Raw genomic sequence first — 15,463 nt, forward strand, 5'->3', positions numbered from 1 at the left:
ACAAGTTACAAAATACAGTCAAGTCACAAGTCAATATAACAGACAAAGCATATATAGTACATGTGAACATACAGTATGTATTAGATGATTATGTTTTATGCTACACCACTTGATATTGTTTTAGATGCATCAAACGTGTTAAAATAATCTGATGGATTTCTAGCAAATATTCCAGCTGTGAGGACTGAACATCTCGAGGTAAACAAAGAGGAAAAAGTTGGTGCAGCTCCTGTGTTGAGATGCTTACAAGCACTAGTAGGTGATTCTGGCTAAAGTTCTGATGATGAAACTCATGTTTAAGTGAATTTGAATTTGATAATTTTGAACAAAGCAGAACTTTCATATTCATGTATATTTCACTTCATCTCTAGTTCAGCAAAGTTTGCTCCAGATCTGCCATCATTTTATATCTGTGTTAGTGTGGAAAAAAGAAACGACTTCTTAAAGGCTGTTACCCTTAAACTCCACACATCTTCTGTTGAGTCCAAAATCCGTCCTAGTTTTATTAACACCTGTATTGGAATATGAGGAGTTTATTGTCTGTCACCTCATCTTAACCTGCTTGCTGATTTTTCTGTTCACTTGAACAGTCTGGGTCACCCTGACCCGCTTAAGAAACTTGTTTTTTACATATTAACACAGATGTTACTTATTAGATGCTATTTGCATATTTTAGCGGTCAAGTCTGGTCTAGGCAGGTCACCAGTTAAACTTGCTTTTGCGTATCTTGGTGAACTGAAGGTTCTGGGAAAACTATGAGATGTTATCAACAATTCCCATAATAACGGTCTGGGAGCAGAGCCATATAGAACCTTATTCCTTCGGCCTCATGATTGATTAGTGAAAGCTTCTGTCCGGTTTTGGGATTGTTTTTAGTTTCAGTTAAGTTTAGATTTTACTTGATACATGTTCTGTTGTAGCAACACAACACTATATTACCAAAAATATGTGAACACCCCTCCTAGTTATTTCCTAGTTCAGGTGTTTCAGCAACATACACGGCTAAGAAAAAGGTATTTGCCCTCTTCCCAATTTCATCTATTTTGCCAGTATATGTATTAAGATACAACAATAGTAAAAAAAAAATGCAGAATCTAAATGATCATTTCATTTACCGAAGATAAAGATTTATTCAAAACCTATATCACTGTGTGGACAAATAATTGTCCCCTTTGCTACTAAATCAACCAGTTAACTAAATTCAGTTGACAACTGGGTTGAATTTCACTAGCCACACTCAGACACAATTACTGCCAGACCTGTTTAATCTAAACATGACAACTAGAACCTGTCTAATAATGTGAAGCAGGGTAGAAGGCCTTAAAAAGCAGCACATGATGTAACGTTCTAAAGGGCTTTAAATACAGATCTGAAATAAAGTCACTAAAAACTACCAGTCTGGAATAGGTTACAAAGCCATTGCTAATGTGCTGGGACTCCAGTTCACCACAGTGAGAGCTATTATCCACAAATGGAGAAATTTTGGAACAGTGTTTAACCCTCCCAAGAGTGTCTGCTCTAACCAAACATCTAAAGATTTGCAGGCCTCACTTGCATCCAGTTCTACACAGCAAGCAATCATCAAGTCCATCCTTACAGCTTCCATAACCATCTGGTTTGATTCCTCCACATCACAAGAACGAGCCAAACTCCAGCATATAATCAGGACAGCGGAGAGGATCATTGGATGTAGTCTTCCAACACTCCAGGACATCTACAACAGCAGAGTGCTGAAGCGTGCTGGCAAAATTACAGCAGACTCCTCTCATCCTGGACATCACCTTTTTAAAATTCTTCCATCGGGGCAATCAAAACGAACACAACCAGACATGCTAACAGCTTTTTTTCCTAGAGCTGTAACACTTCTTGGTGATAGTGTATCACCAAAACAAATTCAACGTATGTGTAACATACCTGGCCAAATAAAGTGATTCTGATTCTGATACTCATCACACTTCAGTTAGCTTTAGAAAAAGGGATCAAAACATTACTGATCTGCACAGACTCCAACTACTTGCCACTTAGCTGTATGAAAGCCTGTCAACCATAGAGAACTTTTCAAGGCTTGTGAACACATAGTAGACAAGTACAATATGCTAGTACACTGAAAGAAAGTAAAAGGGCATTCCAAAGTGGGGGCTACCAAGGGCCATTCACAGACTGCGGCTCTACACCACAGATCAAGTGAAGCACTATATCTCCAATGATGAGATGACTCCGTTCTGGGGCTACATCCTTTGTTCAAACTGCATGCGTCCCAGTCATCAGAGGCCTACTTGATCATGGCCCTGATGCACACACATCTCTAATGTTCATGCTGCCTCTGTGCCACAGGGGGATGATGCAATAATATGCCCATGACTCCCCATGCGTAGGTTATAGAGGTGTCACAGCAACCTACCAAGCACTCACACAGGTGATATACTGGCCCAACATAAGAAAAAACATGACAGATTAGATCAAAGGCTCAAATTCCAACCCTCAAATCCAACCCACTACAAAAAGGGGAGTGGCTGTCCTATAGTCTGACTTGCAAGTCAACCAGAGGTAACAAATACCTCCTCACCGAGCCCTGCACGTTCACAAAATATATAAAATATAAAAGAATGGAACGGCCAAATCACGACCCACTTTTTGATGAATCACATTTTTTTCTTGATTCGGCCCACACAGTTTTGATTCTATAGAGTCTATTCATACATTTCTCACAGTAAGTCTCTGAGTCATTCTGCAGTTTGGCATGTTCTTTTCATGTGCGGGTTTCTTCTGGGTACTGTCTCTCACACTTTGTATGAAATGCAGAAGGTGTTTTACCCACATTTAAATTTTACTTTAAAAGAAAGACAGAATGAAGGGAGCACTAGACCTTAAAGATTCTTAGAAATTACACTGTGTTGATAGGTACACACTGGACTCACTGTGACTCTGATCAGGATGAAGTGTTTGTTATTATGTTAATAATAATAAAGCTTGTATTTAGGAGAAGTAGTGAGTGAGTGAGGTGTTTCCTGTACAGAGTGAATGATTGTACTGTATCACATCCTCCCCCTCAGCACCTGCAGTCGGTCCCAGCTGCAGCAGTGCAGTTACTGTACACTTCCACTCACCCAGGTTTTTGTACTACCATATAACACTGTGTGAAGACACCACTACCACTGATATAATAGTAACTCTGACAGTAATAATCTCCTGCATCTCCAGTCTCAATTCTACTGATGGTCAGAGTGAAGTCAGATCCAGATCCACTGCCACTGAAACGATCTGGAATACCTGATGCTCTGTTGGTGTAGTGGATCAGGAGTTTTGGAGCTTCTCCAGGTTTCTGCTGATACCAGGCCAGAATACCATCATCCTGCCTGAGTTCCTAATAAATCCATCTTCTTCTCTCCAGATCCAGCAGAAACTGAAGGAGCATGGAATGGAACAGAACATCAAGCTGAAATGGAGGAACTTGGGGAGGTTTTCCAAAAGACGATGATTGATATACAGTAGTAAATTAAGCAGCACGAAAACGCTAAAATTAAAAGCTTCTCTTTTACATTTTTCACTGATGACCTACAGACTAGCAGAATTCATTTAGCTGCAATGCTACTCTACTTCTTCAAATGTGGACACAACCTAAACTCAAGAACATCATGATTAAATAGTTCTGAAAGTTCTGGATGCAGATTTAGATCAAATCTGTTTTTACATTTTTATATAAAACTTTTTATGTAATTAAAAAAGTAATAATAATAATTAATAACATTTAGAAAGTTTAACATACTGTAGTTAATAAAGGAAACATTACCACATAGATCCACAAAAGGAAACTTTATTAACCCTAATACAACAATCCTATATCACCCCCTAACACCCTTCCATCTACCACTCTTAAACCTCACCTGACCAGAACTAAACTACCATAAAGAAATGATTATGGACCCCAATACAAAGAACCTGTCACCCCCAACCCCCTACACCCTGCTCCACCTGGCAGGTTTACACTATCTTAAACAAAACGTTACCAGATCGATCCTAGCACAAAGATCCAGTCACCTCCTCACACCCTTCCCCCTGCTTCTAGGGAACAAGGGGAACAAAGGGAACAAACGTGAACATGTTCATTTTCTGCTAATATTTACTGCTTCATGTCTTCGAAAATAAAATATCAAGTTTCAAAACGTTTGCACGTCAGATTTTATTTCTTTATCTCAGGTGATAATACAAGTGTAAATTTTTGTCATCCCAATAAAGCATCAGAGATACAGAGATGTTCTAGATAGATGTATAGATGGATGGATGGATGGATGGATTCAACTTTATTGTAATTGCTCAGTACAATATACATGCCTCTCAACAATAACTGATATAACCACATGGGTGAGGGATTAGTTTATCCAACCTTTATCAAGCTCCACAATACAGAGTTACTGCACAAATGATACTTAACACTTTACTGTGCAAAAAAGAAGCCTTATGTTAACCATGTCCAGAAGTGGCTTCAACTTCTCTGGGCTCGGAGGCAACTAGGATGGACCATCGCACAAAGGAAACATCTTTTAAGTGGTGAAAAAAGGCCAATAGTACAAAGTGGTAAATGCTTTACTGTCCCAATTTCATTTTGGAATGTGTTGCAGGCCTGAAATGCAGAAATGGATGTTTATTAATAAATAAAGTTGAGCAGATAAAACATGAAATATCTCAGCTTCATCCTGTCTGACATCAAATAAAAGTCAAAGTAAATCTTTTTCTGATTTGGGATTGTATAGAATTCAGGACATGTGGACTCTTTGTGAATTCACTAAAATGATTCACTGAGTTTCTTATTTACACTCCATTTTAATGATTGGTTTTAAAATGCATTATCCTGCATGGTCAGGTGTTCACATACTTTTGGTAATATATTATGTTTTTAGTTTTTTTTTCATGTAAATCTTCCACGTGTTTTAGCTGACAGTTCTATCGACACAAGGTGGCAGTATTACATCTACTTATGACATTCTGTGTTTTCATCATTCTAATAAAGCATTAAAATAAAACAATAAAGATCGAAGACTTTTGGTAAATGCATTTTTGAAAGCTGTTTAAAATTTTTTGACACCTCAGTCAGAAGTGTGGATTTATAAAAATGGAGGAGCATAAATTAGTTTGAAGTGGTAATCTGAAATAAACAGCTGTATATACTGTATAAAAAAGAAATAAAATAGGGTTGGTTTTACGTGCGTTTCCTCTAAGGCTTCGTATTTCCTCCCGAAGGTAAACCTAGTTAATAAGTAAATGAATGTGTGTATGTGTGTAAACCTTCAGTGCTTCATTTTTTAAGGTTTATTTCAGGGTGGCAGAATGTTGCAACAGAAACAGGTGCATCGTTAATTATTAAAAGTGAAACCAGCCCCTAATTATAATGAGTAGAAGGTAAAGTGAGAGAACATGGGGGTGAAAGTGAGATTTGCATGAAGACGGCTGAGTGATCTGCTTTCTCCCAGAATAGAGCAGCACTTTCACCAGATGTTTAACTTCCTTCATCCAAACTCACTGAAGCACAACACACAGCACTGAATCTCCAGCTAAAGATCTTCTCTCCTAACACTCATCATGATGATGAACTAGAAGAAAAGACCAGACAATGTCCAAAATCAAGCTTTATTTCAGCACAGCAAAACTACAGGAAGAGCAACAGGACACTGAACAGAGGAAAGACCGAAATGCAGCATTGTGTAGAACTGAAACTCCATTGTAGAAGCATGTGGAAGTGTCTCCATGTTCAGCTCTATCTGGGAGCTGCTAGCCTTCACACTGGTTCTTTCTGAATATGACGGGATGATGATCGACGCCCTGGTGAGAGACCTTACAGCCAAACTCCTCCCCCTTTTCCCACTGTGCTTTGCTGAGGGTCAGGGTGCTGCCACGCCTCCAACTGCCCCCCTTCAGTTCTTCTGCTCCGGTCACCACCCCGTCCTCCAGCACTGTGCCGTCCACCGTCCAGCTCACCAGCGCCCCCTGTGGAGAGTAACCAGACAGCAGGCAGAGCAGCGAGGCCGATCCCTCAGACAGCTGCAGAGAGGAGGGAGGGAGCAGAGACACGGACGGCTTCACCGTGGGACCGGCTGTACAGGAGAAACAGAACAAAAAGTCCCATTTAGAAACGTTTCCACATCATTTCCTCCTTACTGCTTATTAAGCATCCAGACTGGAAACCTTCATCTGTGTTCAATCATCAATGCAGTGCTGCTGCACACTGTTCTCACATCACTGCAGTTCAGTAGAAACATCTGCAAGCTTCTGTTAGCACATATTCAATATCAACTCTTATTACTTTAGCATTCAACACCAGATGTACAGTCATGTGAAAAAGTTAGGACACCCCATGAGAACTTTTGTCTTTTTGAACATATTTAAACAAATGGACATTTGAGCTTCATTTAAACAGTACTGAGAGATGGAGCTGATATCATTAAACAAAACTGAAAAAATACTTTAAAACACAAGCTGTAAATGTAATGAACAAAAATGAATATTATTGTAAGGAAAAAGTTAGGACACCCCCACTTTTATTACTACTTAAAATGTCTAAAATTAGAATCAGGTCACCACATCAGCTGTAATGATTAGACCATCGTTAGAGAACACTGGAGTTTTATTTAAAGCTCAGACATTAGTTTGGTTTGCTCTGGATTGCTAAAGTGAGTGGTATCACGAAGGTGAGATCTAAAGAGCTCTCTGAGGCCTTCAGAAGTCTCCATTAATCCTACAATGTTGTCACGGGACCTACAGGTTGCTCTTGCCACAGTTGATGTCAAGGTACATACATCTACTATCGGAGAGAGACACACACTTTAATTTTCATGGGAGGTGTGCAGGGAGGAAACCCTTGCTGTAAAAAAAAACATCAGGACAAGACTAAAGTTTACCAGACAAACACCGAGACAAAGACCAGGACTTCTGGACCAATGTGCTTTGGACAAATGAATCCAAAGTTGAATTATTTGGGCACAGTAACAGAAGACATGTTTGATGCAAACCAAACACAGTGTTTTAGCACAGGAACCTCATACCAACATACCAACTAAGTATGGAGGTGGAAATGTCATGGTTTGGGGCTGCTTTGCAGCAGCAGCAGGGTCTGGCAAGCTCTCCATTATATAACCCACGATTAATTCTATACTGTATCAGAGGGTGCTTGAGGAAAATGTAAGACCATCTGTCCAAAAACTGAAGCTGAAGTGGAGGTGGATCATGCATTCCAAAACATTCCAGTAAATCCACCAAGAAATGAATCAAAAGAAAGAAATGGAGAGTTCTGGAATGGCCAAGTGAAAGCCCGGATCTTAATCCTATTGAGATGCTGTGGGGTGATTTAAAACGGGCTGTGCATGCAAGAAACCCCTCAAACCTCACACAGCTGAAGAAATTCTGCATGGAAGAGAGAGAAAAACTTTCTCCCAGTCGATGTCAGAGACGGTAGATGGTTATAGGAAATGTCTAACTGAAGTTATTTCAGCCAAAGAGGGAAAATACCAGCTATTAGAACACAGGGTGTCCTAACTTTTTCCTTACAATCAATTTCCATTTTTGTTCATTACATTTTACAACTTGTGTTTCAAAGTAATTTTTGACATTTTTGTTTAGTTCTATAAGCTCCATCTCTCAGTACTGTTCACATGAAGCTCAAATGTTCATTATGTTTAAATATGTTCAAAGAGACAAAAGTTCTCATGGGGTGTCCTAACTTTTTCACATGACTGTAGCTGATTACAGAAATATTCATTGTTTAGCACAAACACACAGCAGCATTCGTCTGGATTTTACATCAGCACCAGTCACTCGTACCAGTTTACACCAAATTTCATCAACCAGAGACCAGCTTTATATTCACCATCAAAAACACCTGCACATTTATTCAGTCTTTAATATTCAGCCGTCAATAGACGTACACAATTACTAAATATCAGTTACTGTATATTTATTATTAATAATTAAAATATTTTTGATTTGGAATAAATAAAACTACTTACTTTTTACAATGAGTTTGGTTCCTCCACCAAAAGTGTAGCACAGTGATACATTCCAATGAAGCCGTCGTACAAAAACCTCTGTTCCACTCCAGTGATTCCACACACACACACACACACACACACACACACACACACACACACACACACACACACACACACACACTATAAGAGCTGTAGTTCTGATCAGACTGGGTTCAGGACTTTCAGACTCACTGAGACGCAGCACAATGATGAAGGTTCTGATTCTACTGCTGAATACACTCGGCCTCCTCACTCAACGTGAGATTCACTGTTTATTTACTATCTTCATATCAGTCCTCCAACATCAGCGCTCACCATCACCGTCTCTTTATCACCTTCAACTTTTCTCTCTTCTTCTCTTTAGAGTCGTTTGGAGAAATCATCATGACTCAGACTCCAGGATCTCACTCGGTTTCTCCAGGACAAACTGTTACCATCAACTGCAGAGCCAGTCAGGGCATCAGCAACGACCTCGGCTGGTACCAGCAGAAACCTGGAGAAGCTCCTAAACTCCTGATTTATTATGCAACTAATCTTCAGTCTGGGATTCCTGGACGTTTTAGTGGAAGTTACTCTGGTACAGAATTTATTCTAAAAATCACTGGAGTCCAGGCTGAAGATGCAGGAGATTATTACTGTCAGCAGGGTTACAGCGGGTACACACAGTGTTATTTACTGGTACAAAAACCTCCCTCAGCTGTAGAGGAAGTTCTCTGAAACACACACTGATCTGAGAACATCTGCAGAGCTGCTAAAGCTGCACTCCACTGAACATCATCATCTACAAAGCACTACAGTACTGAGCATGTTCCTCTCTTTGTGGTGTTCTCCTCACTGTGGAACAGAGATTCTCATCAGCACATGGAACATCTCACTAGTAGAATGAAGGTTTGAGATGAAGCAGCAGTGCTAGAAGAGATGATATGAATGAAACCATCATGACATGTTCTGTACATTCAGATAGATGTGATTAAAGTAAATGTAAAATACACTATAGGGCCAAAAGTATGTGGACACCTGACCATGTGCTTGTTGGACATCCCAGTCCAAATCCATGTCCAAATAAAGCCCCCCACCTACTTTGCAGTTCTAACAGTCTTTACTCTTCTGGAAAGTTTTCCACAAGACGTCAGGTTCTGATGCTGGATATGAAAACTTGCCTCACACTTGATGTTTTAATTCAGTCCAAATGTGTTCAATATGGTTTAGATCAGGACACTAGAGTTTATTTGTCATATCATGTCTTTATGGATCTTGCTTTGTGCACAGGAACATAGTCATGCTCAAACAGGAAGAAGCCTTCCCTAAATAGTTGCCACAAAGCTATAAGCATATCATTTATATAACTGGTTTTATACACCTGTTTGCAATGTGTGTGGCTGAAACACATGAACCTAATAATTAGGAGGGGTGTCCACATACTTTTGGTCATATAGTGTTCGGTCTGATCAATTCAAGTATCAGTTCATACAAACAATAAAATGTGCTGAGAACGATTCATCACTTAGATCAAATCTCCTGATTGGTCGTTTCATGATTGAATCGATTCCTTTCTACCCCATAAATCACTGAACACGTAACACTGTGCAGAATTACAGATGATCTACAGTCAGTAACAGCATACCTACAATGTGAACATATGGTAGATTCACCTAATAGTGGATATGAGGAGGAGGAGGATCTTCATCTACACTCTCTGTACTCTGAAAATAAAAGCTGATCATCATTTGATGTGGTTTTAAACATAACCAGTTCTCACCAATATAAAATGAGAGCTGATGATCAGATGATCATGAGGATTCTACAGAATATTTAAGATGAAATACTGTGTAACGTATAGTTCGCGTGGGGAGGCCCCTTGAAGAGATTATTGGTGCTTGTTTACTTGCCCTGTCGTCGGTAGAACACACACACACACACACGAGTCGACCAATGCAGGTAATGGGAGTATTTATTTAGCACAGGAGCACCCACACTTCTATTCATCACCATCCGGATAGCAGCAGCAGTAGAATGAAAACAGTCAGGCTACAACCCGAAGTAAAACATCATGCATGCTTCTCTATCACTATCTGAAGCTCTCTCTCAAATGCGTATGCTCATAACCCTTAAAGGGAACGTTACATATTCCCCCCCAGCAAAAAAAAGGCTGACCCCAGCCGTCAACAAACAACTATACAGAGATCAACACAAATTGCCATATAATACAAACATGACATGACTGGACATAGGAAGTAGAGCCGCATGAGAGGTTTACAATGCATTGAAAAAAAAAATACACTACAAAATATACAAAAATAAAATATACAACACTCCAGTACTTTTTTTTTTTTTTTTTTTTTTTTTTTTTACTTGAAAAAACATAGATTTGTTAACATAGCCATAGGACAAATATACATAACATTATTATAACACAAACATGGAATAAAAAAACAATTTGTCCTTACAAACAACAACAACAACAACAACAAAAAAAATCCATGTTGGTCCTAGTTCAGGTAGTCGTCACCCTAGATAGATAGATAGATAGATAGATTGTTAGGAGTCGGCCTGGTTCCCAGGCGGCCACCAGGGGGGGCCGACCCGCGGTTCACACAGTTAACCCCAGTGCTCGCACTGAAAGAGGCCGATCAACTCCCTCTGCGCCCACCAGAGGGAGCCAAACCCGTGAGCTTCCGCCGGCTGCCACCAGAGGGCGCACAGTCCGTAGTTCGACCAGGGGGAGAAGGACTACAAATCCCAAGGCACCCTCAGGCAATCAGCAGCGACGAGGAACACCTGGCTGAGTTGGTATTTAAGCAGCGCTCAGCCAGGTGTCCTCGTCACACCCTTGTTCTTTTGTGCTCTCTTGCACGTTATGTTAGGGACACAGGTAACGCGAGGCCTCATAGAGGGTTTGCAGTAGGCCCAGGGGCCGAGGTAATAAAAGGAACTCAGGGAAAGATTAGGTTTTGGTGTGACTCCTTTGCACTCTCCTAATTTTACCAGGAGGATTGCGTACTCCGAATCTCTTCCGCTTTCCATTTGTTTTGGCTGCCTGGTGAACCAGCAGTGCTCACGAGCTCCACCCCGCCCCTTGGGTTCGAGCTCGCACAGGCTCCTCCTCCGATCAGTACGCTGAGAAGGAGAGGCTCGCCTCACGCCTCTTTCTCTCTATCTCTCGCTTCTAGCTCCGGACCCGCGGGGTCGGAGCACTCGCGCCGAGCGCTCAAGCGGATCTCGGGGTTGGCTGGCCACGGCGGTGTTCGCTACCAGCACCCATCCCCGCTCCGCCTTGAGTGTCGCGCTGGTAAAGTTTAAGCACCTCTGTTCGCTTATGCGAATACTTACACAATAGTCTCGAGGGAGACTAACCTTGATATAAACCCGAGTCGCGGAGAACTAACCGGATCGGGTACGATTACAAAAAAATAACTATATATATATATATATCTATTACTTTTTTGTCGTTATCCGCTCGAAGGCGGCATTTCCTGGGTTCTTATACCTAGAAGAACTCCTTAGTTTGATATCGCTATATATACACATTATTATTAATACGAGTAAAACAAATAAAAGCAAGCGCTACGTCAGCGGCGCTGTGGCTCGCTCGGTTGCGTCACAGCGTGTGTGTGTCTGAGTTCCCCGGTTCGAATCTCGCTCGCGGGGTTGCCGTGAGCGCGGTGAGAATAATTTATTGTGCAGTGCACACAAGATCCTTTTGGAGCTTTCTTTTGTTTAAACGCTTTGGAGGACTGAGGTCTACTCGTTGTGTTACGTTTGGAGTTTTATTTATATTTAGATATTTCAGTTGGCTTGGGCTCGCCCGGCTCCTCCTCTTTCATTCGGTGGAGATAGTCACCTAATTTGTGTACTCTAAACCGGCCCCTCTCTCCTCCGGCCGGCGTGCCCGCGATTGAGTCCTCACCTTACATATATCATAACAGAAGGGTGTGACCTACAATGGACTCAGCGGGTCACACAACCCTGCAGCAGGCAGTCAAGCTGCAGGAGGTAGCTATCCATCGTCATGAAACTATGCTTAACCAGCTGGCCGAACGCTTCAGCACGCTGGCCGTTTCCCAGCCATCGCCCAGTGCGTCTCCAAATACCCCTGAACCCCCAATTGTCCCTCCCGAGCGCTTTTCGGGGGAGCTCCACCGGTGCAGAGGCTTTATCTTGCAGTGCTCTTTGGTTTTTGAGCTGCAGGCCTCCCGCTTTCCCACAGAAAAGTCCCAAGTGGCGTATATGATTTCACTCCTTTCGGACCGTGCCTTGCTGTGGGCCACGGCACTGTGGGAGCAGAAGGCACCGGAGTGTAACTCCAGGGAGGCGTTCTCCAAGGCCTTGATGGACACTTTTCATGCTCCCCAGGGAGGCAAGGAAGCAGGTCCTCGGCTCTTGGAGCTGAGTCAGGGGTCACGTTCCGTCACCGACTATATAATTGAGTTTAAGACCCTGGCCGCTGAGTGCGGGTGGGATCAGGCCGCCCTCAGAGCCATCTTTCTTCGGGGTCTCAGTGAACGGCTCAAAGACGAATTAGCCACCCGAGACCTTCCCTCCTCGTTGACGCAGCTATACGAGGTGGCCAGCCGTCTCGACCTCCGCCTGAAGCAACGCGCTCGCGAACGGGCGGAAATGGGCCGGAACACGGGTGCACGGGGGTCCTGGTCCCAGCCCTCCTACCTCCCTGGGGCTCTCCCGAGCGGGGAGGAACCTATGCAAATAGGCACCTCCCACAATACGTGCCCCGAGGGATCGGGACGACGACGCAGGCAGCCTCATTCGGGAAACATGCCGGCCCGTCCCTAAATGGGAGCTCGGGTCGAGGCCGGCTCACTGCTCCCGACTTAGGTCTGGCATTAACTGCCACTTTGGAATGGGAAGGGGGGTCATCGGACAGTTTGGCGGTCTGGGTTGATTCGGGGGCTGCCAACAACTTTATAGACCACCAACTGGTCAGACAACTAGGTCTCACTCCACAGCCTTTGGCTACTCCACTCCCCATAGTGGCCATCGACGGTCACCCATTAGGAGAGGGGCCCGTACGGCTCAAGACCCCTCCCATCACAATGAGGCTGGGGGATCATTTAGAGACCTTGTTCTTTTTTATCACTCGCTCCCCTAAAATGCAAGTCATCCTGGGCTACCCATGGCTTAGTCTCCACAACCCGGTCATTGACTGGAAGGCGGACTCGGTCTACTCATGGAGCCTCCGGTGCCAGGAATCGTGCCTGATCCAGCCTCGATTACCGAGTAAACTGTCGGTGCCCGTCCTAGACCTCACCACCGTCCCTTCTGTTTACCATGATGTAGCAGAGGTGTTTAGCAAAGAGAAGGCCCAGCAATTGCCCCCTCACCGCGCCTTTGACTGCGCCATCAACTTGCTTCCGGGTACTTCACCCCCTCGCGGTCACCTCTTTGCGCTTGCCGCCCCTGAACGAAGGGCCATGGAGGAATACATCCGTGAGGCCCTAGCGTTAGGGTTTATACGGCCTTCAAGCTCACCAGCGGGCGCAGGGTTCTTCTTCGTGAGTAAGAAGGATGGAACCCTGCGTCCCTGCATCGACTACCGGGGTCTCAACGCGATTACGGTCAAAGACCGATACCCACTGCCCCTTATGCACACTGCATTCGAGGCACTGCAGACGGCCCAAATCTTTACTAAGTTGGACCTCCGCAGTGCCTATAACCTTATCCGCATTCGAAAAGGGGACGAGTGGAAGACCGCTTTCATCACTCCCGCGGGGCACTATGAGTATAGGGTGATGCCCTTTGGCCTTACTAACGCCCCAGCGGTCTTCCAGCGGTTTATTAACGAGGCACTTCGCGATACTCTAGACCGCTATGCCTTCGTTTATTTGGATGACATCCTGATTTACAGCCGCTCGTTAAAAGAACATATCACCCACGTTAGGAGGGTTCTCCAACTGTTGCTCCAGCACAACCTTTTTGTTAAGTTGGAGAAATCTTCGTTTCACGTCCCCTCGGTCACGTTCTTGGGATTCATAGTTTCCCATGGAGAACTTAGGATGGACCCCGCCAAAAATCAGGCGGTTAAAGACTGGCCGGTACCATCCTCACTACGCTCAGTCCAGCGGTTCCTGGGGTTCGCCAATTTTTTCCGGAGATTTATCCGGAATTTTAGCTCCATAGCCGCCCCCCTCATTGAGCTCACTAGACGGTCGACAGGTCGATTTAAATGGACCCACTCGGCTCAAGAGGCCTTTGAGGCTCTCAAGGAGCTTTTGATCTCCCCTCCCGTGCTCCGCCTTCCTGACCCAGAGCTGATGTTTATTGTAGAGGTGGATGCATCAGACGTGGGTGTGGGGGCGGTCCTCTCCCAACGTTCAGGGGAGGACCAAAAGCTGCACCCCTGCGCTTACTACTCGCATCGGCTTACCCCAGCCGAGCGTAATTACCCGATTGGGGACAAAGAACTCCTGGCGGTCAAACTTGCCTTAGAGGAGTGGCGCCATTGGCTGGAGGGTGCCCCGCATCCGTTTTTGGTCTGGACAGACCATAAGAACCTGGCTTACATTCAGCAGGCCAAGAGGTTGAACTCCCGGCAGGCCCGGTGGTCCCTGTTCTTTGGGAGATTCAATTTTACCCTTTCATACCGTCCAGGTTCTAAAAATGTCAAGCCAGACGCTCTCTCCCGCCAGTGGGACCCTCCAGAACCCGACCCAGAGCCCAAGTCCATCCTCCCGAATACCCTAATAGTAGCTCCACTCCTCTGGGATATTGAACGTAAGGTCCTTGCAGCCCAGCGTAGGGAACCTGATCCCGGTGGCGGGCCAGAAGGTAAGCTGTTTGTACCGTCCAGCATGCACCGCCAGGTCCTCACCTGGGGGCACGCCTCTAACCTCACCGGCCATCCGGGAGTCACACGTACCTTGGACTTCCTCAAACGTCGCTTTTGGTGGCCAACCATGATAAAAGAGGTTCGCTCCTTCATAGCAGCCTGTGAAGTCTGTTCTAAAAATAAGGAGCCCAGGGCTCGACCCCAGGGACTCCTCCAGCCCCTACCTGTCCCCTCCAGGCCCTGGTCTCACATCGCAATGGACTTTGTTACGGGCTTGCCACCGTCAAATGGTCTGTCTGCGATATTGGTGTTTGTGGACCGATTTTCTAAGGCTTGCAAATTTATACCCCTCCCAGGGCTCCCCTCGGCCAGACAAACCGCCCAGATCCTCCTCCAGCACGTCGTCAGACCCCATGGCATTCCCACCGACATAGTGTCAGATCGAGGTCCGCAATTCGTCAGCAGATTCTGGCGGTCCTTTTGTCTCTTAATGGGGGTTACGGTTAGCCTGTCCTCCGGATACCATCCAGAGTCTAACGGCCAGTCCGAGAGGGTCATTCAGGACCTTATACGGTCACTTAGGTGCCTGACTTCCGGGTGCCCACGCTCATGGCCCGACAAGCTGCCGTGGGCCGAGTATGCCCACAACACCCTCCGACAC

The sequence above is a fragment of the Trichomycterus rosablanca genome, chromosome 1, assembly GCF_030014385.1.
Source record: "Trichomycterus rosablanca isolate fTriRos1 chromosome 1, fTriRos1.hap1, whole genome shotgun sequence".
Taxonomy (NCBI): Eukaryota; Metazoa; Chordata; class Actinopteri; order Siluriformes; family Trichomycteridae; genus Trichomycterus; species Trichomycterus rosablanca.